This window comes from Podarcis filfolensis (genome assembly GCF_964270895.1).
Source record: "Podarcis filfolensis genome assembly, chromosome: 9".
In the NCBI taxonomy this organism is placed as follows: Eukaryota; Metazoa; Chordata; class Lepidosauria; order Squamata; family Lacertidae; genus Podarcis; species Podarcis filfolensis.
The window spans coordinates 38723767-38751290 of NC_139610.1; the positions used below are offsets into that span (position 1 = coordinate 38723767).

The 27524-nt window shown below is 40.0% G+C and overlaps 1 protein-coding gene across 2 annotated transcripts in view; it reads left to right on the forward strand.

Annotated features, from left to right (window-relative positions):
• FBXW7 (F-box and WD repeat domain containing 7) overlaps positions 1-27524 on the forward strand; it is a 122485-nt gene that overhangs the window by 5886 nt on the left and 89075 nt on the right. The window contains exon 1 of one of the 2 annotated variants that reach the window (XM_083631173.1): positions 15311-15387. The exons of the other annotated variant lie outside the window; for it this stretch is intronic. The gene's annotated coding sequence lies outside the window, so the exon portion shown is untranslated. Of the gene's footprint in view, positions 1-15310; positions 15388-27524 lie in introns of those variants that run through there. 2 annotated transcript variants of the gene reach the window in all.

A 27524-nucleotide genomic window follows, 5' to 3' on the forward strand; every position in this document is an offset into this window, starting at 1 on the left:
GAAGGAGGGCAGGAGCAGCTGCTGTCTTCTCTGTGAGCCTGCACATTTGCTTATTCACACCAGGTCAAGGTTTGGCTTATCTTTGCATTAATGGGGTCTACTCTGAGTACGACTGGGCTGGATAACATTCACTATCTTTTAAACTCAATTCACATATCTGTTTGTGTGGTTTATGTGTGTTTTCTGAAGTGACATTCATCTGCTTAAAGTATGACGCTTTGTAGTTTCTGCTTACTGTTTCTGAATGTCTGCTTCTACAGCAAACAAGGGAGGTGTCCTAAAACAGCCTCACTAATATGCAGATATGTTTATAAACACTGCCTATCCTGAATGTTGAACAATGTAGGAGTTGTATAGCTAAAGTAATATGTAATCATGTAATTAAAGGCTGCACTATATCACATATGCATAAATGGGGCAAAATGAGGTTGTCTAGCTGGCTGTCTATCCCATTTCAATAACTTTCTATAGAGTGCTTAGCTTTACAACATTGCTCTGCTTTTTAAACTTGCATTGTTGAAGACATAATAGATTCTAGGAGTTCAGGTTTTCGATGAGACCATTCTTCTAGCATCTGAATTGAGACAGGTATAAACAGTAAGTATATCACTGTACTTTTGTAGACCAGAGACTCCAGGTAGAAGAGATTCAGGTAGTCTTTTCAATTGTTTAGGCTTGGAAATCTTGCCTTCAGATTCTTTAAGGAATGAATTCTACAGCATTAAATTTGTTCCTCTGTCAAGGTTTCATATTGATTTGCTGTTGACAGATCCCTTTCACCATTCCTTTTTGTGGTATGGTTTATGTTCTCATTTTGTGATATTTCAGGTTGCAGTGCGAGAAAAGGAGCTGTGAAGAAGGATCCTAACCACTCTCAGTTCTGCTGCTCAGCCATACAGTAGCCTTTAGATCTTGGTAGGAGTATCAGGAAGAAAAGCCCCTTTCAGCTGCATTCTTAATGCAGGCAGAATATTTGGAAACCTTAGCTGACTTCAGAGTCTCTTATAAAGTAGTGATATATATTGAATGGATATGTAGCAGGAGAGTAAAATGCTCTTCTTTGTCTCTGGTTAAAACCCTTAAAAAAAATATTCCCCTCCCCTGTAAATTTGCTGAGTATACTTGCATGTGGTAAATTCCTAAACAGAAGTGATACTGAAAGTAGTACTAGACATAAAGTAGCAAAAGGGAGACAACTAAATTTTTAGAAAAGTAAACAACAGCCATCATAGAACTCGATGAGTGGCAACATAATGGTAGATGGTATTAACCTGTGATAAACGTACTAATGGAAAACCTAATTGAAAACATTGTATTTGGATAAAGTTTTGGATTCTAAAATAATTGTTCCAACTTAAGGATAATTTTGAGATAACGTGGGAAGTTCTTTGAAAACAATTACTTAGCTTTCTTGATCAATGCAAATTTCATTATTGTCATCCTGGACCCCAGCAGTAAAGGATTTGTAGGAGATAAGGTGATGGATTACACTACCCAAGTATGTGTTTTGATTTCATGGAGTTTCTTGGAGATCCTTGGAAGCTTAGCATCTCTTCCTTAACGAGAAGTTCAAGAATGGTGAGCAATCTTGTGATCTAAGACTGCAGCCCCAAGCACATGTACCACTGAAACCAGTAGGGCTTGCTTCTGAGGGATGCTGAGGATTGCACTTCATGTAATCAAATATTACAGGGGTAACTAAGCAAAGTCAGGTTGTTTTCAAAGTCTTCACTACATGGTTGTGGGGCGTACAAGTTTTAATTTTTTAATGGGACATTTCCCATTTCATAAATTCATAGAATCATAGAATTGTAAAGCTGGAAGCTACCCTGAGGGTCATCTAGTCCAACCCCCTGCAGTGCAGGATTCTTGACTAAATCATACCTGGCAGATGACCCACCCAACCTCTGCTTTAAAGCTCCAAGGAAGTTCTTGTAGAAGTCTGTTCCTCTGTCAAACAACTCTTACTGTCAGAAAGTTCCTTCTGATGTTTAGACAGAATCTCTTTTCTTGTAACTTGAATCTATTGGTCTGGGTCCCACCCTCCAGAGCAGGACTAAACAAGCTTGCTCTATCCTCCATGCGACAGCCCTTTAGCTATTTGAAGATGGATGTCCTACCTCCTTTACCAGGCTAAACATACTCAGCTCCTCAACCATTCCACATCAAACTTGGTTTACAGGCCCTTTATTATCTTGGTGATACTCTGCTTGTTAATATCCTTCTTAAATTGTGGCGCCCAGAACAGGATGCAGTACTCCAGTTGTGGTCTTTCCAAGGCTGAATAGAGCTGTACTATGAACTTCCCTTGATTGGGACATTATACTTCTGTTGATGCAGCCTAGAATAGCGTTAGCTTTAGTAACAAAGAAAGGATGCAAGTTTTAAATAAATATCAGCTAAGGTTGGCATTTTCAATATTTTTTGCTTTGGTTACTAAGTACAAGTAAAATAAACAGGCTTAATTGGATTACTCTAGGGCATCACACATTTTTAAAAATCCAAACAAAATTTTCTGATACAAATTACCCTAATCCAAGCTTTCCAGCAAACCTACGTCACTGCCTCATTGTGCAGTTATTCTTATATGGCAGCTCATTGTGAGAAATGTTTTATGGGGAACAATGGTTTCACTACTGCTCCTTAGGCTTATTCCAAAAACAGGGATGGGGAACCCATGGACTCCTATTCTTTATGTTGTTGGACTCCTATTCCTATCAGTCCTGGCATGGACATTGATCAGGGATCATGGCAGGGGGAAGCCAGCAACTCATTGGAGGCCACATGTACCCCCCAGTGCTTTCCTAGAACAAAAACATGAAACACCTTTAAATGGCATGATTTGAAACCAAATTTATTGGTCACAATCCATCCCAGAGCTAGTTACACTTAAGTCTACTGACTTTAGTGGGCTTTTGTGTTAGATTGTAGCCCCAGTCTGGCTCTGTGCAGAGTCTGAGGTTAAGTAGAGAGCTTGACCTCTTGTGTGTAATAATGATGAAATTTGGTGTTCCATTTTTTTAGTGTACTTGTGAAATATTAAGGCCTTTTCTGTTATGTGACCTAAGATAGGTGTTTTCTACAGCTAATAGTTTGTTTTCTTTTTATGCTTACTAATTATCGTTCTGTATTTCCTGATGAGATTGAATCTCTTCCATTTCTCAAGACTTAATGAGGAGGTATTGAGTATGTTACAAAGCGATGAAATACAGCTGTGGTGTTTCTGCGTATTCATTGTTACGGTCTAAACCTTCTTTTGCAATCACTCTGTGCTACTTACCCAGTTACATGGACCATTTGTCTAGCCTGATGTAACTACTCTTCAGTTAAATCTCAGGGAGATTTAAAAAATATTTTAGCTCTAAAAACTGTATCCATATGTTGTTCTTTACTTTGCTATTCACCCAGCCGCAATGTGTGAAGCCCTGGGTGTTGTCCTGCGTTCAGAAAACTCTGCCTAATCAATGTGTGGGAAGGAGGATCCCTCTTTCTCTGCCCCAGGTGCCCTTGTATTTGATACGACATCTGCTTTTGAGTGAATTTCTACAAATATATCCCTGAAAATACACAGAGGGAAATACGTGCCATTTAGACGTTGTCAGACTTGTGGAGACTTGTGGTGCAGACAGGATCCACTACTCACTATGTGTTTCAAAAACAGTTTTATCCTGTTTCCTGAGTGTGTGGATAAGTCTTCTACTTTTTATTATTATTTAGCCTGTGTGTATTTGTGGCATGCTTAGTGGCTTACTTCTGTTCTTTTTACAAGTCAGGACAATGTGAGGCGCTTGTTTCTCACTCTGCCATTACTTTTACAGGTATTCAAGATTTATTTTTAGCTATGTATTTTCTTTAACGTTTCCTCTTGCCTTTATAGAAGGCAAGACAAATTGTATTTATAGGCCATTTCCCCCCTCCCTTTTTCAGAAAAGGGAAAATCCAGAGCTGTCCAAGCACTTCGCTGGAGGGAAAAATATAGCCAAGACTGCTTTTAGAGCAAAGCTGGAAGCTTGCCAAGAACAGCATATGCAGTGAGATGGGAAAGGCCTGGAAGCAAAAGTTGCCTCTTTGGGGGTAAAAAAAGGCCCAGAAACTACTACTATTTAAAGTGAAACTAAGTTGGAGAATTTATCTTTGATTAAGGTTTGATTTGTAGCTGAAGTGGATGGCAAGAGACTTAGTATTGTGGGTATGAAAGTGTGAATAAGCAGGAAATTGGTGTAAATTAGAACTAATTTGCTTTAGTTTGTGTTCATATGACTTTTTGTTGTTGAAAAAACAGCATTTAAAAAAGGAATGCATTTGTTACTTTTGCATCCTTGTATTCTTTCAAAGCTGCAACTAGTATTTTAGTTGCATAAGTGTGTGAGGTACCTTATGCTGAGAGTAGTGTCTTGCACAAAGCCAGCTGCTAAACTTCAGGAGTTTAAAAATACAGTACCTTATAGGAAGCATCCCTGAGTGGTCATCTAAACCTGGATTTCTACTGGATCTGCTTACTGCTTGGATGTTGCAGGAATGGTATCCTCTGTGTTGTAGTGCTATTCTTTGTAGTCAGTAAAAAAAAAAAAAAGCTCAGTTGTTCACAAACTGCCATTTAAATGGCTAATTTAATTATTATTCAATTTCTGGTATAGAAGTATGGCATTTCTGTGAAGTATTAAACAGGTGGCTGAACTCTTGTCAATAAAACAAATCCAGCATTTTAGTAGTGTTAATGTTCTTGCAGTCCAAACTTCAACGTATTATCTATAGCTTCACCATCAGAACTCTTATTGAAATTCATGTGGTGTGTCCAACATTTGCTTCCTGTTGCTGTACGTTCATGTAAACACCATTCTGGTGTGCAGTGGTACCTCGGGTTAAGTACTTAATTCGTTCCGGAGGTTGGTTCTTAACCTGAAACTGTTCTTAACCTGAAGCACCACTTTAGCTAATGGGGCCTCCTGCTGCTGCCATGCCGCCGGAGCACAATTTCTGTTCTCATTACGTTGCCCTTTGACTATTTAAGGCAGCAGTCATATACTCACATACCTGGGAGACAGTGCCATTGAACTCAGTGGGACTTAGAAACTCAAAAACATAACAGAAGAAGGGAAAGAAGGTGGAGGTTAGCCTCAGTCTTATAATTCTAAACATTCTGAATGTGTAGCATCTGAATTAGTAATTGAGTGATACACATACATGTACGAAAGAACCCACAGTCTGCACCTATGTTTTTGTTTTGGAGCTCAGTTTTGTTCCTACTCATTTAGAAATAAATTCAGTGGGACTTGATCCCTCTTAAATGTGCATTGGACTGTGGCCTTTGTAGATCAGTTGAATCTGCAGTGCAGCAAGTAACGTGATGGTTTAGACCATTTAGCTCTTCCTCTTGGTTTGTATTATTTCGTAACATTCCATGCATGCTCCTATATTTTTCTCTCTCCCAGGCCCTGCTACATCCTGTTATTCCCCATTAATTTTCTAGATTCTGCATACTGATTTTTTCACACATCCCTCTTATTTTCTGTCACCTCTGCCCTGCCCCAATCAACCAAGAATTGATTATCAGTGTATTTGCATTGTGATGTATGCCTGCATAACGATTGTGAGGTTGGGAGGATAGCCTTACTATCCTGTTTGATAATAGCTTCCAGAGGGGAGCAAAAACAGCACAAAGTCTTTTACCACCTTAAAAGACTAGCAGATTTATTATGGCATACCCTTTTGAGGACTAGGCTACATGTTAGTTACATTCTGGAGAGAGCTCTTAATCCCGAGCTTAATCTTAATTCTGGTTAGTGCTTTGGTTCTTTTATAGATGACCAATGGACCATGGACTGAGGAAAATATGCATAAGGAAAGTGCATAAGATCTAGGGGGAGTGGCTTTCAAAGGGTAGTTAGAAATGCATTAAAATAGAGGGTATCCTATTGGCTTATATTGTCAGTCAACAAATACAGGATGGGCAAAATCCACAAAGCTGCCAGTGTTAAACTTAACTGGAATGAAGCAAGTTGACTCCTACCTCTTGGCCCAGTAAACAGACACCCACAACTTGGTCAAGCAGCATCATGGGTGCTGTTAGTGCGTCCCTTATCAAACGCTTTCTCCTTTTTTAGAGTCATGTAATTTTATTTACTCTGTTTCAAAAGTATACGTTGTTACTGTTGGCTTTATTGACAGCTTTTGCATTTTAGCTGTGCCTTAACCTGGCTTTCTGTTACATGAACATGGAATTATTAAATGCAACTAGTGTGTTCAACCTATATGAAAATCAAAATACTAAGCCTTGAACTTGTTTTAAGAGACGTTTCTAGAGTTTGTGGGAAAGCCAGAAATATTGCAGTTAGATGCATTCTCTGAGGCTTCTGATGTTTCATAGACTAACAAAAGGTTGCTTTATTAGTAGCTTTAATGAACAAATCGCTTTATTGGCTTAGACATACTGGTAGCTTTGTCGGTCCAAACAGCTATGAGTTCTTGTTTCAATTCACCATTGTGCTCAAGTAGTGAAGTGATAGCCATTGACCTTCTACTAAAGCACAATAAAAAGTTTTTTTGTGAAGAAGAAAAGTGCGCAAGGAGAACTGCAACACAATTCTTGGACTCCAGCTCAGCAACTTAAAAATAAAGTCTTCATAGCTCCTGTGTTCAGACAGACTCTTGTTTGGTTCCCAGCACATATACCTAAAAACACAACATTGACTCTTGAAAAGATGCCTTTCAGTGGACCAACTTGAAAGGTAGCGTAGCCTTTATCTTGATATTTCATCCACACAACGTTGTACTCTTGGATTCACAGTGCTTAGCTTACAAAACAAAATGAAACGGACTGCTGATAATAGAGTTGTTGTATTGAGTGTCTTTATCTTTTTTGTTAGTACTGGATGATTTGTCTGAATAAATTATAATTGGAAATTAAGATGAAACTTCAGTGAAACTTCCTGTCCATTTTTTTTTAAAAAAAAGATTGCATCCCTACCACTGTTTAAGTGCCTAATGGGTAGTTTAAGGCGTGCTTTTTCGTCAAACTATGTTGACTGCTGTCTCGGTAATGTCTATATTAGAGGGGGAAATACCTTCACACTCAAAGGGAGAAAAATGAAAAATTGCTGAAAATTAAAAGGGGTTACAGTTGTACTTAGCTTTTTAAATTTTTGTCAGTTTATGCAAATACATGTAGCTCATCCTGGTAGAGAAGATTATGTAGTGCTTTGTGGGTCTAAATGCCACATCTATGTGTGGATGAGGAAGGTGGCAAAATGTGCATTCTGGGGGCAGGAAAGGGACTTGCTCTTGATTAAACCCCTCCTGTTCCTGTGAAAATAAGGGTGTGGGCATCCAGATACTTCTGGATCCAAAGAGTTTTCTCCCGCAGCTCACGCTGCTTGGTGTCAAGCAGAGGCTGTGTTCACACAAAAAGCTTAAACCGTGGTTCAACCAACCACTAGTTGTCTCTCAAATTAGTAAACAAGCAAAAGCATGGCTTGTTTTCAAATTGCTTTTGCCTTGTGCCTTTGTAGCTTGACAAGCATTTGGAATGGGGTGGACAAATAAACTATGGTTAAGCGCGTTAGAAAGTCAAAGCCAAACTATGGCTTCACATCATTGTCAGAAAACAAACCATTATTAGTTTGCTGGGCTGCATCAGGGTGTTCAGGCAGGCCACGTATTGATTAAACAATCCATGGCTTAACCTTTTAAGTGAACTAGGCTGGACAAATTCAGTGATATTAAATTATGGATAGAGAATGGCCTGCTTTTCTTCTTCTTCTTCCCCATTGATTATGTCTTTGCCATGTTTCAGCTGAGCTGTGCCTCTAAAGTGAATAATGGTGTTCGGTGGGTTAGAAAGGAGGAAGCACAGTTATGCTGCTTCTCTTTTGCTAAGGGCAGACTCCTATAGTCCCTTTGGGCTGAGTGCTCAGCCAATCTCTTATTCTGAGTTCAGTAGCAGAGCTTGATTTGAGAAGCAGCAGGAAAATGAGACCCCCCCCTTCCATCTCATTTACTCCTTCCACCAGTGGCAGTATTTATATTCAAACAGTTTAGATTGCAACATTATTCAGTAAACTTGAGTTCATGAATTGAAAAAAATAAATAAAATTATTTTAGTAGTTGTATTCAGAATACTCCAGCATAAGTGAGTAATAGTCTATAGTTTTGGTCTTTTCAGATTGTTTTCTTTTGGTTTTACCAAGATCATTGGTTCAATTGTACTTATACGCAAAGCGTGTATAAATTGCCCATTAAACAGCAAATGTAAAATCTGCTTCTGGATTAAATACCAGGTTCTTAATCCTAACCATTGTATTTTAGTCAAATAAATTTCAGACTGGGCAGCCTGGAAGATAATCTGATCCTAAGCTTTATCAATCAAAACCTTAAACTTGGCCTAGTCTAGTATATAGGCAGCCAATTTTATTCTTTATGCAGGGGAAGATACATGCTGACTATAGGCCACCCTGCAAAATAACCTGGTGACTGCATTTTGCACTAATTGCAACTTCCAGGCAAACCTTAAGGGCAGACCAATAGAGACTGCGTTTCAGTAATCTAGACTTGAGATGTACCAGCTATGTTAGGCAGGGGTCGCCAACCTAAGGCCCATGGGCTGGTAGGGGCCCATGAGGCTTGTCTAACTGGCCCATGGTGACCCCTGCCACACCACCCCCGCTCTTACTGGTGTGGCACGGGGACTGACTTCTGGGTTGATGGCGCTTGTGCACACGTACATGGGTGTTCCTCCAACCTGGATGTGTGCCAGAAATAGCGTGTGCACACACGTGCGGGATGGAGAAGCGCACGTGCGCATGCGCACACACTATTTCCAGTGCACTTCCGGGCGCTCCTCCAACCCAGAAGAGTGCGTGTGCGCACACGCTCTGGACTGTCCTCCGACAGACAGACCTTCGACCGGCCCATCCTTCGATAAGATTGCCAACCTCTGATGTAAGGAGATTGCAAGTAATACCCTGATTTGTAGTCTCTGCAAACCGTGTTTTGCTTCACTTTTGTCTGCTCCACACCTGACGTCATTTCTGAAATCAGATGTAGGGCAGCTGGGTTAAGCTTAGCAAAAGTAGTATCCTAACAAAAAGAGGTTCCCTACAACCCAGAATGACTCCAGTGAACTCAAGGATGCAGTGGAGACAGCAAAGTAAGCCTTTTTTGCCACAACTATTGCCATGCATTGGGTGTGATTATGTGCTCTAAGTGATGCTTGTTTGACCTCCTAGTGGGTTTTATATCGCCTAGGGAGCAGGTGACGCTGTAGTTTGAATCCATGCGATGGGGTGAGTTCCCGTTGCTCTGTCCCAACTTCTGCCAACCTAGCAGTTCGAAAGCACACCAGTGCAAGTAGATAAATAAGTACCGCTGTGGCAGGAAGGTAAACAGCATTTCCATGCATTCTGGCATCTGTCACGGTGTTCCGTTGTGCCAGAAGCGGTTTAGTCATGCTGGCCACATGACTCAGAAAGCTATCTGAACAAACACCAGCTCCCTCAGCCTGAAGCGAAATGAGCGGTGCACCCCGTAGTCGCCTTTGACTAGACTTAACCATCCAGGGGTCTTTTTCCTTACCTTTTACCTTTATATCACCTGCACTCTAGCCATTGTCCAACCTGTTCCATTACCTGGAGCTCAAGGATGCAAAGGCTTAGACTGGGCTCCACTACAGCAGAGAGGGCACTAAGAAGTGATTGTGATTGTGGCCTTATGCATTCTATAACAAGTTGTGGCGCCTCATACAGTCAGTCCAAATCTCACCAGGAAGCGGCCTGGCCATGGCAAAGGGGTCGTACCAACTCCCATCTATATTCAGGCCTTCATATGCCACTTGGAGCAAAGACCAGATCCAGAGTATACCCTGCCCTATGTGTTGGGCCAGTAGCTACTTGAGACAGTGTCATTGTTGCCATGGAGACCATGAAGTCTTGATCAGTGAGTTAGGGACTTCTCTTGCATGCAAAGACTGTTACAAGTGTGTACTCAAACGTACACAGCCAGCACTCGTGTGTTCATATACACAATGCTGAGTGGTTTAGGATCTTTTGCTGGAGTGATGACATGCGCTTGTTATGGATATGTGTTAACCCTCAATCTTATGCCCACAAGAAGTTCTCACACAAAGAAATAAAGAAAGTTTGGTTTATTATATGACATAGGAGTGACAGAATATAAAAAATGCTGCTTTAGACAGCAAAGTTACAGTCTAAGCAGGTAGCAAATTACAATACACACACACCTTAATTAAAGAGTAAAAGTTTCCCTAACTATTCTAAAGGCCTACAGGAGCATGGGCATGACAATTTTGTCATAAACCCACACTAGAAGGGGGTGGGAGAGAAAAGTATACCTGTTGTTAAGGGAAAGCAGAAGTGTGTTGTGTCCCAGGGAGCGCTGTATAAGTTCTGTCCTGTTGGAACTGTGAGAGCTCACTAGCCTTTGAATCTAATGGTTTTTTTAAATACATTTTTGCGGAAGCATGCCAGGGGAGAGGTGAGGGGGCTGTGAAACGAGTGATTCCTACAATTTCCATAATCCCTTCCAGATTTTCCTGCCTATTTGTCACCTTGCTCATCTTTGGTGATCCTGTTCCTGTTTGCTTAACAAAAGAGTGAAAGACTTCTGATAGTGAGAAATTATCTGAACCTAGGCATCTCTGTCTGAGATCTGCCTTTAAATCACCTTAACATTGTGTGGATGGATCCCACTGAGGAGCTGAGTATCTTGCATTTAGCAATTCTATTTTTGCATGTGTTAATCTTCAAGTCAGATGTGTGTGAATTTAAGATAATCCTGGATGCCTTTCAGGATGCTGGAGTAAGGCTTGTGTCAGGTTACCATGGAGTTCATCATGTCATATTAGTTATGTCAATTTTATATTTATGCCATGATCTACACAGATAAACCATTTCCTAAATTCAGATTAACACACAGCTCCTCACAAGACAGGCCCTGGTGGATTGAGCGGACGAGACCAATAGTGGATCTAACAGTCAAGAAGGCAGTATCTGAGGGAATCCACCTGGGAAGGTAGCCCATCTAGGAGAAGGAAAATTCTGGTCCTGAACCTCCACTGCCTTGCAGGATGTCTTCGGGAGAAGAAAAGGCTAAGGAGTAAACCCCACACAGATCAAGCAGAGTCCCTGATGGTTGGATAGCGCCTTGCACACCTCCTTCTGGCAACTCCTGCAGCCAAGCTGGTGCCAAATGTATTGCTCTGCTTTCCTTTGGACCACATCAGCAAGGCTGAGAGGGCGGTCTTGTCGTCTGGGCAGTCCAGGACCTCCATACACACTGCCCAGGCTTGCGTCCCAGGGAGGTCACTTTGGTGCTGTTAACGCAGTGGTCTGACTTCACTTCCAGAGGCTCACTCCATTGTCTTTGAGACAGACAGATGCCAACAACCCTTACAATGTATGATGTAGACATATCTAAGAGATCTTTCATATTGTAGAAATGAGAATTAAATTAATGTTGCTGTTCTCCCACACCACCTCATATGAGCCTATTGGAAAGAAAGCTGCTTTTGCCATCCATAATGTTATAGCACCTAAAACAATCAAGGATTCAGAAACCTATTCCAACTATTTCAAGTTGCCTTCCAGCTTTTCCATAGGTGTTTCCAGTTCTCATATGACAGGGAGTTATGGTTAGCTGTGGTTTCCTCGTTTGTTTCGTTTTTGTGCAGGGAAGAGTGAAGCAACAGCAAAGGGTCTTCATGTGGGTATGTGCAGTTCGTGCACATACTGACTTAGTAAGGGACACGGGTGGCGCTGTGGTCTAAGCTACTGAGCCGCTTGGGCTTGCCAATTGGAAGGTTGGCAGTTCGAATCTCTGTGACAGGGTGAACTCCCGTTGCTGTGTCCCAGCTTCTGAAAGCAAACCAGTGCAAGTAGATAAATAGGTACTGCTGCGGCAGGAAGGTAAATGGCATTTCCATGCATTCTGGCACTCGTCACGGTCCTCCGTGCACCAGTAGTAGTTTAGTCATGCTGGCCACATGACCTGGAAAGCTGTCTGTGGACAAACGCCGGCTCCCTCGGCCTGAAAAGCACCCCATAGTCACCTTTGACTGGTCTTAACCATCCAGGGATCCTTTACCTTACCTTTACCTTAAGTCAGGATCCAATCATGTGAACGCATCCAGTATGTGTAAATGGCCTTTCAAAAAACTGAATTATTGTTTAGAACTTTGTTCAAATTAAGACACTTTCTTGAAATATCTAGCTAGGTATTATAGATAAATCTGCATGTGTCATTGAAGTTCTTCTGTATATTGGAATTCTTCCATGATTATATCTACCTAAACAGTCACTTTGTTTACTTACTGGATGATTACCCTATATGTGGTCTGTCACTGGCTCCATCTTTATGCATCCTGAGAATCAATAGTACATTAAGGAAACTGACATGAGATGAGTGGGGGAGCACATAAATAATGAATAACAACCTTTACTGCTAGTGTTTCATTCCTGTTAAAGACAGTACAAGTTTCCCTGAATTATCTATGCATTTCATATCACATGCTAATTCCAAATGATTATACCCGCCTTTAACTAATTATAATCAAAAGCTGTTTCTTTGTTTGACTATATCAAATTCCCTACTATAAGAAAAATAAAGCTTAAATTAGATCTATTGTGATCAAAATGAGAGCATTGTTCTATGCTGCTCACTACTTTGAGCAAGGGGTAATTTCCAGGTCAGTTTCCTTGGAAGGGAGAAGATTCTGACACTTAAATGTTTCTGTAATAACTTAAAAATATGCAGGATGATCAGGTGGGCACACAAGCAGACCCATACCAATCCCAAGGCAACAGCAGCAGCTCTGAGATCCAGAAACATAGAACTGCTTTAGTCTTCTCTGGCCAAAAACAAATTAGTCCTTTAGGACCCCACCCTGTATGGACTTCAGATATCTTCCACTCTGTGGGTGAGGGGAAACAAGCTATACTGATGGGGCAATAGTGGTAATTGTGATGAATAACAGATGATTTTTTAAATGAGCAGTCTATCTAAAAACTTTGTAAAAGATGGCTATTTGTTTGCTTGGCACAACAGTATGGCATAGCTGTAATCATCTTTATTAGAACTCTGCCTCTTGAGATTCATTGAAAGGGAGATGGAGGAGGAGCAGAAGGAGGACAGGAAGTCTTACTTGGTTCTATGAGATGTTTCATTGTGAGATGCAATTTTATATTAGGAAAGACATCGGGAAATTATTAGGGTAAGGTTGCTCGGTGCACTCTAATACTGTATGTATTAATTTTTTTCATCCTGTGATTCCCTATCTTGCATATTGGTGGCAAGCAAACATACATCAGCAATAACACTTCCTTTATGAGCTCGGAAATGTGACTAGGCAAGACGGCAGCTGATTTTTAGAAGTTGGCTCATTTCAGGCCGTCTGAGAGATTTCACCTGATATTACTTTACATTTTCCCTATAATGTTTTTTTCCTGATGAATAGCTGTGTAGAATCAGCGCAGGAAGAGCAAAGTCCTTGGCAATACCAGCTCAATTGCATCTGCAGATGAGGATTTAAAATTCTATGCAGCAGACAGTACCTCCAGCAGGCGAGTAAAAGGTTACTGCATTATTTGCTTGTTTGCATGCAGAGTCTTTCTCCACAAAGGCTTTTTATTCAATTTGCATTGGTTGCTTGAATTTTAATATTACTGGAAAATGATTTAATAGAAATGTGAATATCGAAAGGGCAGAACAAGGTTGAAGGAAGAGGCAGTACTGTCTCAATATAGCTGTAAACCAGGGCTGGAGGAAGAGGGGAGGAGACAGAGCAAATATAGCTTTTGATGCAGAGCGAAAACAAGAAGTTTTGCTTGAATATGTGCGCTTAAGCTGCTGTCATGCCACTTGCTTTTTCTTAACCATTTGATAAAAGGGATTTTATAGACAACTGCTGATAGCTCTATCAATGTAAGTGACAATTATTTCAAGGCAGATTATCCTGTAATCAGGTTGAGCATCTGTGTTAACGTGAGCTCTCTCTCTTTCTCTTTTCAAATACTCTAGTGCATGCTGCAGTAAGACAGATAAATGCACTGCTTTTAATAGCTGAAAGACCAGCATGTCATCTACTGATATATAGCACTTGCAATTAATACTGCTTTTGAAGCATCTGCAAGCTGTTTATGTTTTATATTTGTTTGGTTTTTTTGGTTTTTTTTACATTGAAGATCAATTAAACAAGGAAAATTAGAAATACAGCAATGTTATTGAGGAAAAGTTATTTTATTTAGATATTGAAACATTAACTTTGGGAGACAAAGACAAGGCAAATGATTTTATTTAGTTCCTTTCTCTCCCCCCCCCCATAACCCCCACTTGTCTGAATCAGTTTGCAAACTTTCCCCCTCTGAGGTAGCTATCCAATAAGTTAATTCCATGTTTCCTTTACTAAAACCCTTTGTCTGTTATGTTTTCCATTGCTTTGGCTCTTTTTAAAGATGAAATTTGTTCCCCGCTCTGTTAGTTGTTGGGTTGGTATGTATAAGTTTGTAATGGTGTTAGCCTTTTCTCCAGAGTTGTATTTTCATAAGACAGCTTTCTGCACTTTGCTCTTAGGTTTGTTAGGCTGAAGTGGGGTGTATATTTAACATAGGGAAAATGGCAAAGTTTGGCAGTAAAGAAAATACATTAATCTAAGTGGAATTGGCAGGTACCCTGAACGTTAGAGTCTTAAAGGGTTGGGAGCTCTGATTGGCAAATCAGATTCCAGCCAGTAATCTCTACACTGTTGTTACTCTCAGCAATGCAGCAACAGTACTTTTTCAGATATTGAGCGGATCTTGAATAGTGATCATGTGAACACAGAGGGGTGTGGCTATTTTCTGTTGGCTGTTGGAAGACTGCGTGTTCAAAGTGGGAACAGGTTGGATAGAGGCTATCAAAGCAGACCTGAAGTGCTACAGAGAAACAAACTCTAGTCAGTGTGCAGTGTCTGTTACTTTAAGTTCATGGCTTTTTTGCAAAACAGTGGAGAGCATCAAAGCAGCTTGTCTTGCGAAAGTGTAGCTGGAAAGAGGCACTTTAAGATTGCGAGCTTTGCTTGGCAATAAAGACAGTGACTACTAGCATTAGATTCGGAGAAACACCATTGTTTTATTTTTATCAGTATTAATTTTTGCCAGGGAGCTGCAGAATGAGGCGGTCGGCCAATTTTGATTGTGTGTGGGCCAGTACCAGTACTGATTTCTTAAGGAATAAACTCATCTGATGAGCAAGTCAATGTGTGGCTGTGGCTGCAGCATTATTTCTTCTTTAATGAAGAGGCTGGGCCGTTCGACCTGCTGTTCCGATCTCCTATCTTGCAGCCATACATCAGACCAGTTGCAGAGACTATCCATCGAATGTCCCAATCAGCCAAAGAAGGTAACTATACAGCTTTATTAAAAATATTTCCTTTAAAATAGATGCAATGTGGACCTAAAATAAGACACATTTTAAAATGTTTTTAGTTTTTTTTTGACCTTGCAGCAGCTATCCAATATCATTTTGCCATCATCAGGTTGTGTAGCAATAGAAATGTGCTGCAGTAATTGATTTTGTAATAGGATCAGGTGATTTACTGGCTGCACTGACAACCACTTGCTTGCTCTGAATTGTGGAACACTCTAATGGATGTTTGTGACTGCAGCTTGGAGTTGCTCTAAAAGTGCTGGATGTTCAGAAACAGTTTCTCGTTTGAATAAGAACTGCATAACTTCTTCCCACACCAGTGCTCCTGCATTTATAAAATAAGTATGTTTCTGCTCAAATTACAGTAGTATTTTCCAGTTTTGTGACCTATGATGTTTCAATATAATGTGCAATTGTGAAGTAATTGAAGAACATGACTGATATATGCAAACCATATATATGGTTTTACTTTTGTAATTTTGCACTCTCTTCCCATTCTACAAGTTGATAAATAGTAAAAGTAACTTCCCTATGCATACATACCAGTATGTCAAATTTAGTAGATCTGAAGAGCCTGATCCAGATATCTCTCGGAGCACCAGAAACACAGCCCCATTCTTCTGTGCTTACAGATCAAAACTAGTATCTAAAGAGCTGCTTTAGGTACATTCAGAGGTGTGGATCAGCCCAATGGAATGTCTTACTGCTTTCCTTTGAGTAGCAGGCCCCTATGCTATATTGCAAAGGATTGTCATGTGGCATGACAACCTGATGTTTTTTTTTAAAAAAAATGACCAAACCTTCTCAATGGGTGAAACTAGGTGAGTGGGTTATTAGGATCCAATCCACACAGCACTTAGTGGATGACCTGACCATGGACAAATACTTTGCAGGATGTGGCCTGTTGTTCCTCAGTACAAGGGCTGCACTTGTCAGATTGCTCCGTAGTTTGCATTCATATTTTCCAGTCTCAAGAAGAGCCATTTTCCTGGTAGTTTGTTTTCTTCCCACATCCCTTGAAGTTTGGTTAAAGCTAAAGGCTCTCAGCAGGATCAGATCAACACTTGTCAGTGGCACTGTTTATTATGTAAATTACTTTTACTAGTGATCAAGATATAAATTGACTTCAAGGATGTGATCCAGAAAGGCCCTTGAGGCATGCAAATGGTTGAATGTATACACTGAGGTTTGTTTCCCTGTGTGTTTATTGAAGCTGTTCATTGTCCTGTTTCGGGGCATTTCTGAGCTCACTACAAGTTTTGTTGTTGCCTTGTCTGGCAGAATTGGTGGCTGCCTTAGAAATGAAAGGCTTAGACCATGGGTAGGCAAACTAAGGCCTGGGGGCTGGATCCTGCCCAATCGCCTTCTAAATCTGGCCCACGGACGGTCCGGGAATCAGCGTGATTTTACATGAGTAAACTGTGTCCTTTTACTTAAAATGCATCTCTGGGTTATTTGTGGGGCATAGGAATTCGTTCACCCTCCCCCCAAAAATATAGTCTGGCCCCCCCACAAGGTCTGAGGGACAGAGGACTGGCCCCCTGCTGAAAAAGTTTGCTGACCCCTGGCTTATACACCCTGAAGTGTGTGGGTGGAACTCAGCTTTTTGGACTAGGGCCTAAATCACATGGTCAGATATTGCGATAATTTTAATTCCTGCATTGCAGGGATGGACTAGATGACTCTTGGGTAACTCCCAACCCTAAAAATCTGTGATTCTATGTTATCATCCAGTGCTTGGTACAGAAATATAAGACTGAATTCTATGTATGGGACACAGGGACAGGTAACTTGATACTGAATACTTAGCCCAGGGCAGTCCAAATTTTCATACCAAGTGGGCCGCACCTTCACACTGCCCTCCTGCACAGAGAGAGAGAGAGGGAGGAAACTAAGCCAAAATTTGATCCCATCCCAGTTCTCCTTCTGTTTTCCCAAAGCTGGCTAAGCAAGGCTCTAGGCGCTGGCAGGGTCCTAGATTCCTCCCACCTCCTTCCCAAGACTGCTGAAGTGCTAACTAGGCTTTGGGAAGTAGGTAGGAGGGCTCTAGTGCCCTGTCAGAGCCCTCATGCCTCCTTCCCAAAGTCCAGTGGCTCACTTACCTGGCTTTGGAAAGGTGACACCCTCCCTGCCCCTAGTTTGAAGGGTCATATGTTGGTTAATTAGCCAGGGGCCTGGGAGAAGAGGAATGTTTTTGCTTGGTGTCTAAGGATATGTAAGGTGCAAGGTGAGCCTCTCTGGAGAGAGCATTCCACAGTTAAAACGTTGTGCCTCCAAATGAGAAATATTGACATCGTGGGGCAAAATCCAATGTTGTGTGAATACTGTTCTGTTTGCATACTGAACCACTTCTCACAAAATTTTCTGTGAAGGGTGGTTCCTCCCCCCTGCCCCGCCTTCCAGGTTTTGGGGGCTGTATCTGTAAAGGAGAGGAAAAGACAGTGAAGCCCCATTGTGTGAATGTATGTACTGCTTGCCCATGAACGCCATTAGATTTCATTCATGGTAACATGAATTTTCTTCCATCAATAGTGGGACATCATAAGTTCTCTATGATATTGAAAGTAGAATTGTTTCATGTTAACCTTTATTATACCATTTGACTTTCATTTCATAATGGATTTTTTATTTTTAGAGTTCCCATGAATCAAATATTTAATTGTTACAAAAATGTATTGATTCACTTATCCAGTGTTAAAAAGTTTGATTGATTAATTGAATTGGTTTATGTTTTCAGGCTGTTCATTTTCATAAGATACATAGTTTATATTTACTATTTTGCTAAATGTAGCTTTTTATTCCTTGTAACAATGAGTTATTTAGGCAACAGACAAAAACGTTCCTCAGTAACCAGGTTTGGGGCTGATTAAACAATCATTGGTCTTTTAAATGTGTTTGTGGGAGGGGGTTTGTTATGTATGCTGTGTTTTCATTTAGTATTTTTATGCTGTAAACCACCCTGTGACCTTTGGATGGAGGGGGGTATACAAATTTAATAAATGATAATCATAGTTATAAAATCCATTATTTTTTAAGAGGAACTATTATATTACATTGTTATGAATGAATAAAAATTGCAGTCTTTTTAGATTATTTGCACAATTGAATGTCTTAAGAAAGCAATTCTTACTTTTCTTTTTGTATGATTGGGGGTGAATTTTGGAGTGTTAAGTTAGTTCAGTGTGGGAAAAAATAATCCAGACCTCTTTTGTTTGTACCTTTCCTAGCCTTGAGATAACTGGTTTGTATAAAAGTTCTGTAGTCAGGCCTTGGAAAACATGTAGGTGGCATTTACAATCCAAGCAGTGCATTCTAACTAGTGACCAAGGATATGCAACAAAAGAAAAAAGATTATTTTTTAAAAATAATCTGATTTATGCATTTGTCTTTCCCAGCGTTATGTTGCATGCTACTGACTTCCCCTTTGTTGAACTTCATGTTTGGGTAAAATTTTGAATATAGGTTTTCCTCATCCCAGGTCAACTTGTTACCTATTGCACAAGCCCTTTGTAATACCCATTTTAATTATCACTGCAACAAGGGGAGGGTGCTTTTGTACTCATATCCTGCTTGTGGGTTCTCACAAGCATCTAGTTGGCCACTGTAAGAATAGGATGTTGGACTAGATGGGTCTTCTTATGTTCTTATTTGAAGGAGCAAATATCTGCGGGGCAATTGGATGTACATAACACATTCCATCTAGAGAGAGGTGTTCTTGGTGGTTGCCCCTCAATGATAAAATTCCTTGGACAAGAGTTCAAACTAGTTATTTGTGCGTGGGTCCCATTGAAATGAATGAGAAAAGTTAGTCATGACTTGGTTCCTATTTATCAGGCTTCCTCAAACTCAGCCTGCCAGATGTTTTTGGCATACAACTCCCATGTTTCCTAGCTAGCAGGACCAGTGTTCAGGGATGATGGGAATTGTAGTCTCAAAACATCTGGAGGGCTGAGTTTGAGGAAGCCTGTTATTAATCAATAGGGCTTAGATGCAGCTATGTAAGCTGCAGTCTTATGTACACTTGCATGGGAGTAAGGTTCATTTAACTCAACGGAACTTGATTATGAGTTGACATGTATAGGATTGTACTGTTTGTCTGAAATCAGCCTACTAATTTCATGCCTGTGCATCTTTCAGAAGCATATAAGGTCTATACTTATCATCTGGCTACCCGACTTAGGATCTTTTTGCTCTTTTCAGAAAACTGAGCATCTGTTAGGAATCCAGCTATAAATAATTTAGAATACTTAGTGTACTTTAATTTTATTAGTCTTTTGTACATTTTGGTAGAGCAGAAAATGAAAAAAAAATATTAAAATTATTTTGACTTGTCCTAAAAGTAATTCATTTATTTAAATTGTGTGGGTTTTGCTCATTGTATTACTTAGGGAAAGCAGTTTAATGTGTTGAGAATGTTTAGGGTAGTAATTTCCAAGTTCTGCATGAGATAACTGCTAATGAATTGTGAGCCGAAATCCCTTACCCCACAGATGAATTGACTTTGGTGTATGTGTACGTGATTCACAGCTCTAGCCTTTTCTTCTAGTCAATCTTCTGAGAAGAGGGAATTCTTCCATATGTCCTCATTGATGTGATTAAGCTGTTTTGCTTCTGATGCACACATAGAAAAAGTTTCTGGTCTCAGAAAAGCTTGGCCAGAACTCTCATAGGAAAAAGGGGAAAGCTGCTTTAGCACACTTAGCATAATGAAAACTTTTGGAGGTGTAAGAGAAACATGTCTTTAGTTTTTAACTTGGTGTGTGTGTGGGGGATGTGCTTTAGTTAGCCTGGGTAACATTGGTTTGGGATTACCGCTAGATAATCGCTAGAAAGCTCTGCTGTTGAAAAGGAATTTGTCACATTTTGATAAATGGTTTATTGAGAAACAAGCTGTTTTATGAGATAAAAGGGCAACAATATTTTGTTTCTCTGATGAAGCTACAGTATCAACAAATGTGCCTTCTTAATTTTTTTAAAGGGTACAGTTAATAGACATTTTAGTGATGTTCAGATTTCTGTTTGCTACAATCTCCAAAGTTTACTAAGAACTTCCATACTATATTCATGGTGAATAAATGCTAATGACATCATCACAGTGGAGTCATATGTTGACACACACTATACTAAACACACTACACAATATATGTAAATAAAATATGTACCTATTAGCTAACGTCGCCCAGCTAATGTCTTCAGAGAATTTGCCCTCTGACTTAAGTTGGTAACTTGCCTTTGACTGCGCTCTCTCTCTCTCTCTCTCTCTCTCTCTCTCTCATTGACATTTTTCAGCCCACTCAATGGATATGGCGATCCTTGATTGTCATGTAAATGTTCAACAACCTTGAGATCCTAAATCACTGAGTATTAATCAGTCTTTTGTCTGGTTCATTATTTTTTCTGCAAAATTCCTCATCATATTTAAAATAAGATTCATTAAATATTGTGTTGTGCTTTGAGATGGTGTACGTGTAGCTGGCTGGTTGATACCATGTTTCGACTCTAAACTCAGTGCCCTGGTCCTTTGATCTCGTTGTGTATAGCTTTGATTTTGAACAGCCTATTCTATTCTGTTTATATCTAATTTGCAGTCAAACCTAATTTATGTAAGTTTCTCTGAGGAATGATTAAGCATTTAAATTATCAGACATGTGTTAAAGGAAATATTGTCTCTATTCAGCCATATGGGAACTGTGAGGAGACGTGGTTAACTGAGAAAACAGACCACTGGAAAAATTGTCTTCCAAGTCAGTGATGATATTTGGCATTTATTTCATATACTGTAGTGCAGTTCAAGTTTTCAGAGTACTTCACATACAGTAAGCCCTCAACTTACACAGGGGTTACGTTCCGGGGATCATGTTTAAAGCCAAAGTTACGTATAATCAAAACACATTGGGTTCAGTGGCAGGTGGGATTTCCAAAGTCATTTCCTTGGAATTCCACTTCCTTTTTGTTTTTTTATTTGTTTATTGCCACTTGTGTAAAGCTGAATGCACACAAGTTAAATGTGCATAAACTGCAGACTTATTGTATATTATCTTGGTAATCTTTACAACAGGCCTCCAAGGTCAGTAGTATTTATTCTGTATTATGAAACAAGTGGTAGTTGAGAGGGCTGGGATAGAATGGGGCCACCTTCTGTAACATGAATATGGCTACCTCACTAGACAGCAGCAAATGTTTGTCTTCCACCTGCCCTTTTAACATGTGCTATATCTATATCTAATTTATACATATACACATGCATACGTGCAGAGAGATCTCAGCTGTCCATGTGACACCAGAATGTATCCTTTGTACTGTTTAACCGAGCCAGTTTCAATGCTCTTTTGCTGATATTCAAAGCCCAGAACAACTTGAGACAAGGGGGCTTTCAGGACAGCCTGAGCCCTTGTCGATCACTGAGATCACCTGCAGGAGTGTTAGTTGTTAAAGGCTTGATTGACCTCATCCAGAAGCTGGGCATTTGGTGTTACCTGTCCTATGCTATAGAACACTCTTCAGCAGATTCATCAGGCATGACTTCCAGGCGTGTTTTGAAGACCCCCCCTTTTTTTTTTTGCTCACAGGCCTTTGTGAATTTGTGTCAAGATTATTGTAAAAACAGGATAGGAACAGTTTACAGTACTTTTGTTGATTCCTTGGCCCTGTAACTCTTATATTGATAAGCTTTGGATATCTTCTTTTTATATGTGCTCCTCTTCAGGCCATTTTTCAAATACAGTGATACCTCGTGTTACATACGCTTCAGGTTACAGACTCCGCTAACCCAGAAATAGTACCTCAGGTTAAGAACTTTGCTTCAGGATGAGAACAGAAATCATGCGGCGGTTGCGTGGCAGCAGCGGGAGGCCCCATTAGCTAAAGTGGTGCTTCAGGTTAAGAACAATTTCAGGTTAAGAATGGACCTCCAGAATGAATTAAGTACATAACCAGAGGTACCACTGTATTTTTAATTTCTTTGTTAGGATATTTCTCACAGTTCTCTTAAATTGTATCTACTCACATGCTTTAAAATGCAGAGTTCTAGTAGAGCATTCACTGCAATCCAATTCCCTTGTGTAATAGTAGATTTTAATGAGATTTTGTATTGTTCCTAGCGGTGCTGCCTCTTCCTAATGCTTCTCCAAAATTCCCAAATGTGGTGTTTGGGTCTAATGATTTATTATAGTTTATTAATTATTTTTTTCTGGCGCATTTTGATTCTGTAACAACAACCATTGATTCTGTTTCATACTAATTATCAGGGAAAAGCAGATAAGCACTTTTCCTGGTATCAGTCATTTCTCACAGCACAGAAATACTTATAAACTCCTCTGTCTAATGAGAGCATGGCTAACAGTAGTAGAGAGACGAGTAGTTATTCCTTCAAAATGAAAGTTTTCCTTGTGTGTTGACTGAGAGTTCTCAAAATCTGATTTCGGCCTCCCTAAAGAATGTCTGGCAGTTGCTATAGAAGGCATAAATAACTCTCCTTCATTATACTGTATATCCCCCAACCCTTGTGGGAATGAAAGTGGATTTACTCTTAAAACAATGTGAGCAACATAGCTTGAACTCTTCAAAATTTCTGTGTTTTAATGAATTGTTGAAGTTAAAGTTGCAGCACAGCTTCCCTAACCTAGTACTCTCCAGATGTTTTACACCATAGCTCTCATAATTCCTGACTATAGACCAGGGGTAGGCAACCTAAGGCCCGTGGGCCGGATGCGGCTCAATCGCCTTCTCAATCTGGTCCACAGACTGTCCAGGAATCAGCGTGTTTTTACATGAGTAGAATGTGTCCTTTTATTTAAAATGCATCTCTGGGTTATTTGTGGAGCCTGCCTGGTGTTTTTACCTGAGTAGAATGTGTGCTTTTATTTAAAATTAATCTCTGGGTTATTTGTGGGGTATAGGAATTTGTTCATCCCCCCCCCAAAAAAAATATAGTCTGGCCCACCACATGGTCTGAGGGATGGTGGACCGACCCACGGCTGAAAAAGGTTGCTGATCCCTGCTATAGACCGCGCTGGTTGGGGCTGATGAGAGTTGTAGCCCAAACATTTGAAGGACACTGGATTGGAAAAGCAGCAACAAAGGAAGAACAGTCCCCAAATGTCTACACCCATCTCTTGCTCAAGGCCGTTCCTTGCTCTTACATAAAATGAAATATTGTTGTTTGGTGGGATACTTGACTTAGTTCCCATCTGGTCTGGTAAGATGGACAAGCAATGGAAAAAGGATCTCTGGGGACTTAATGCCACATGAATAGTGTCATTGGTTAATTAACAGGTATGTGGAGGTTGGATGAGGGAATGATAGTCATTGCCAGCACTCTGTGGACGGAGAGGAAGTTTAAGGTTTCCCTCTCTGGTTGTGATCCTAGTAAAAACAAAACAAAAACTTAGCTTGATGTCAGTAGGAGCTTTTGGGAAGATTCCCCCCCCCCCAAGATTGTGATTGGGGTGGGAAGGCTTAAACCTTCTCTCGTGTGTGACTATCTGCCCCCTCATTTTTAATTTGAAAAAAAGGGCTAGTTAATATGAACAGCTGTCTGCCCACTTATGTGCGACAGACTTGCATGTGACCCCATTTATGCACGGTGCTGGGAAATAATTAAATCCAAACCCAGAAATGGCAGGAGAGTCCTTGTGGCTCGCGAGGAGACCCTCATTGGAGTCTGGTGAGGCCATCAGTCAGGGTGGAGGAAGCCCCAAAGAGACCGGAGGCACAGTGGGGGTTTGTTTATGTTGTTTATGTTGTTCAGCTTCCACGCCTAACAGCTGATATGTGGGGTAGCGCAGCAGCCACTTTCCCATGCGTCCTCCAGCTTAAAATAAAAAAGGTCCCAGAGCAGCTTTTAAACTGTGTGTGTGTGTATATATATACCATATATATATGGTATATTTATATATATATGGTATGTATAATATATATATACCATATATATATAGTGGAAACCGACAGGAGCTGAGGAGGGCTGGATGGGCCACTAGTGTGATCCTCTTCTCAAGTTCTTATACATCTTCTGAAACTGGAGGCAGTACAGAAGCTATTCATAACTGTAAGCTTCATGAATTTGTCCAAACCCTCTTTAAAGCCATCCATTATGGTGGCCACCACCTCATCCTTTGGAATCAAATCACAGCGTTTGACAATGTTCTTTGTGAAGAAGTACAGGTTTTTTCTGTCCCAAATATTCAACCATTCAGCTTCTTTGGATGTTTCTTGCTTTTGGTGTTATGAGGAGAAAAGCATACATCTATTTATTTTCTCCACTTCCTGAATAATTTTACACGTCTTTTTCCCCAAACTAAAAATCTCAAAAAGTTTAAATGTTTCCTCATAGGGGAGTTGCTCCGACCTCATAATAATTTTGGTTGCCATTTTCTGAAGTTTTTCCAGTTCTACTATACTGTTTTTCCAATTCTGCTTTCCAAAACTTCTCTGTCTCCTACTCTTTCCCATCATGGCTTTAATGTTGAACGATGAGTTAAAGTGCTTTCTTGACAATGTCATAATGTATACAAAATCATATTCCATTTGGATATTGTGTTTCAGCCGGAACAGCTATTATTCTTCACAATATCTTGTCACGGCAAAGTATTGTTGGAGAGACAACCTATAGTTAGGTGTTGTTAACTGATGCATCAGCCAAATGGCTACATGTGATGGGCTGAAATCAAGCTTCTTCGTGACAACTTAGAGTTTTTTGTGTTAGCTGAGTGATGTATTGAAGGTCACAAGTTCAGGTTGCTTCCTACAAAGGAACACACCACATTTCTCTGGCAAATCCTAGTTTTTAGTTGTAATGGGAAGATCATGCTGCCAAAGCAATACAAGCTCTTGTTCTCATGCAAAAATCTTCCGAAACTGTGAGATTCAAAACATGTAGGAAATGAAAGTTTTAAAATTACCGGTATGTGGGGGGGGGGGGGTGAGGACTTCACCATAGGGGCTTATTTCCTTGATGAAAGGGTGTTTGTGTGGTCTATATTGTTTAATCCAGTGAGACGGGATTGAAGGGGAAGAGAAGGATTTTGTGATCCTTTCCCCTAGAACACAGAGGGAAGCCAAGTGCATGTTGCCTCCCTTACTAGCTCATTTAATGCTGTTCTGGATTCAGCTCTCTCTCTCTGCTTTCTATCTGTTGGCCACTAAATTGCCTCTTTCCCATCTTCACCTATCTGTATCCTATAGCATCCATCTCATCTCAAGTCTCTTGCCCTAAGTGGGCACTTAACATTTTTGTCTCCTAATTTTGGGACTTTCCCATGATCGTACTGTGAGGACGTTTTTAATTGTCACATGCTCATTTAATATTTTTCTAGATTGCTTTGCTTATTTTTTTGGGAAAAAGCAAATAATAAGTGCAAATAATAATAATAATAATAATAATAATAATAATAATAATAATAGTAAATTGCCCTAGTTTATCACAGTCACCGGAACTTGTGGTCTCAGCCACTGTTGAAGAGGTTAGGGCTGCTCTGGTGTGTGAGCATGTTTAAACTTTATAGTACTCTTTCTTTTTCTCCTTCCTGCCACCTTGATAGATGGGCATGGCCTAGAGTTACTTGAGTCCCCATGCTGCTTCAATGCCAGACTCTGTTTAGGAAGCTAGTTTTGATTGATCATTTATTGCTGCTCACTAGCATGATCACTGTATGGTGGGATGGGGGCAGCAAGAGTAATTTCCAAAATGCTGAAGTGATGGCATTATAATTGATTGATAGAAAAAAGGGGTTGTTTGCAAGTTTGCTTTCTTGGGTGGTGAAAGGATAATTGAAGTTACTCCCAAGTGGAAATGTGATCAATTACTCATCCTATAGCACAGTCTGTGTTAATGCTTATAATCTTGTTTACTAGCCCGCTGTAGAAACTTGAAACAACTTAACAGCACCAAAATAAAATAAATGTAATAAAAACAACACAGCAATACAGAACATTTGGTTCACAAAAAGAAGCAGTTTTAGCCTGGTCTGTGTGACGCACTAAGCCATGCTTTGGGTTCATGAGACTGCATTAACGTGCAGGTTCCTGTAGAAGTGCTCACCACTGCTTTCTTTCTGCCCATTTTTTCTGCCGTGCTGCACTGAGCTAAAATTTGGCATAGCATGTTGGCCAAAATGGGACTCAAGGTTAAGCTCTTGCTTCACTAAATCTGAGTGGCAACTGAAGTTTGATCTTTGTTACGGCTCATGGTTGTTGAGGAAAGAGCCAATAGATACTTTTCGTGGTTTCCATTTTCTATGTTTCCTAATATTGTTGATGTTGAAAGTTCATAAAACAGCTTTCTTTCTGCTGTAGAACTTGCTGTAGAAATGAAATGCTGCTGAGGTAAAACAAAACTCAAGTTTCGTTTTTGTAAAGTAGTTTTAGGTTGGCAAAATGGATTGCTGCTTCTTCTTTATATCATATAGAATAGGCATTCCTGTATGATAGCTCAAATATGCAGAGTATCTATTATCATAGAATGGTGGATTTTAAAATCATGGGGTAGTCATCCCAAACTAGCAGGAAAGCCAGCCTAGATAATTTTTCAAATATTAGGTTAAAGGCCTTATTTTTTTTCTACCATGAAAAGCACCTTGCCTAAATACACGCTCATTGCTAGCAATTGAGATGGAGCTCTAGGACCGAAAAGGATTTCCAAAATTGGGAGAAGCACTACTTGGCATTCTTGGACTCTACTTTTAGAACCTGCCATAAACATAAACAATATATATCTATATATCTATATGTGAATGTATATCTATGTTATATATCTATTTGAAACACTTTTGTTGAAATTGTCCTAGAGCTATATGGTGGCTGTCTTACGTTTGTAAGAAATGATGTTGCTCTTAGTCATGTTAATGGCTGAAGATATTGTTCTTGGACTCATTTCATCTTGCTCATTTGGAAAGTTTAAATCTCATTACATTAATAAATTAAATTGGTGGCATTTATGATAGTGTTCTTTTCCTTTTGAGTGCATAGACCAATTTACCTTGAAACAGAAAGTAATCTTGTTAATTCTATGAAGCATCTATTCTTGCTGTTTCAGCTGTTACTAAATATAAGAATGATATACAGTCCTAAAGAACATTTATTCTTAGTGGTTCTCTTCCAAAGCTCTATACTAA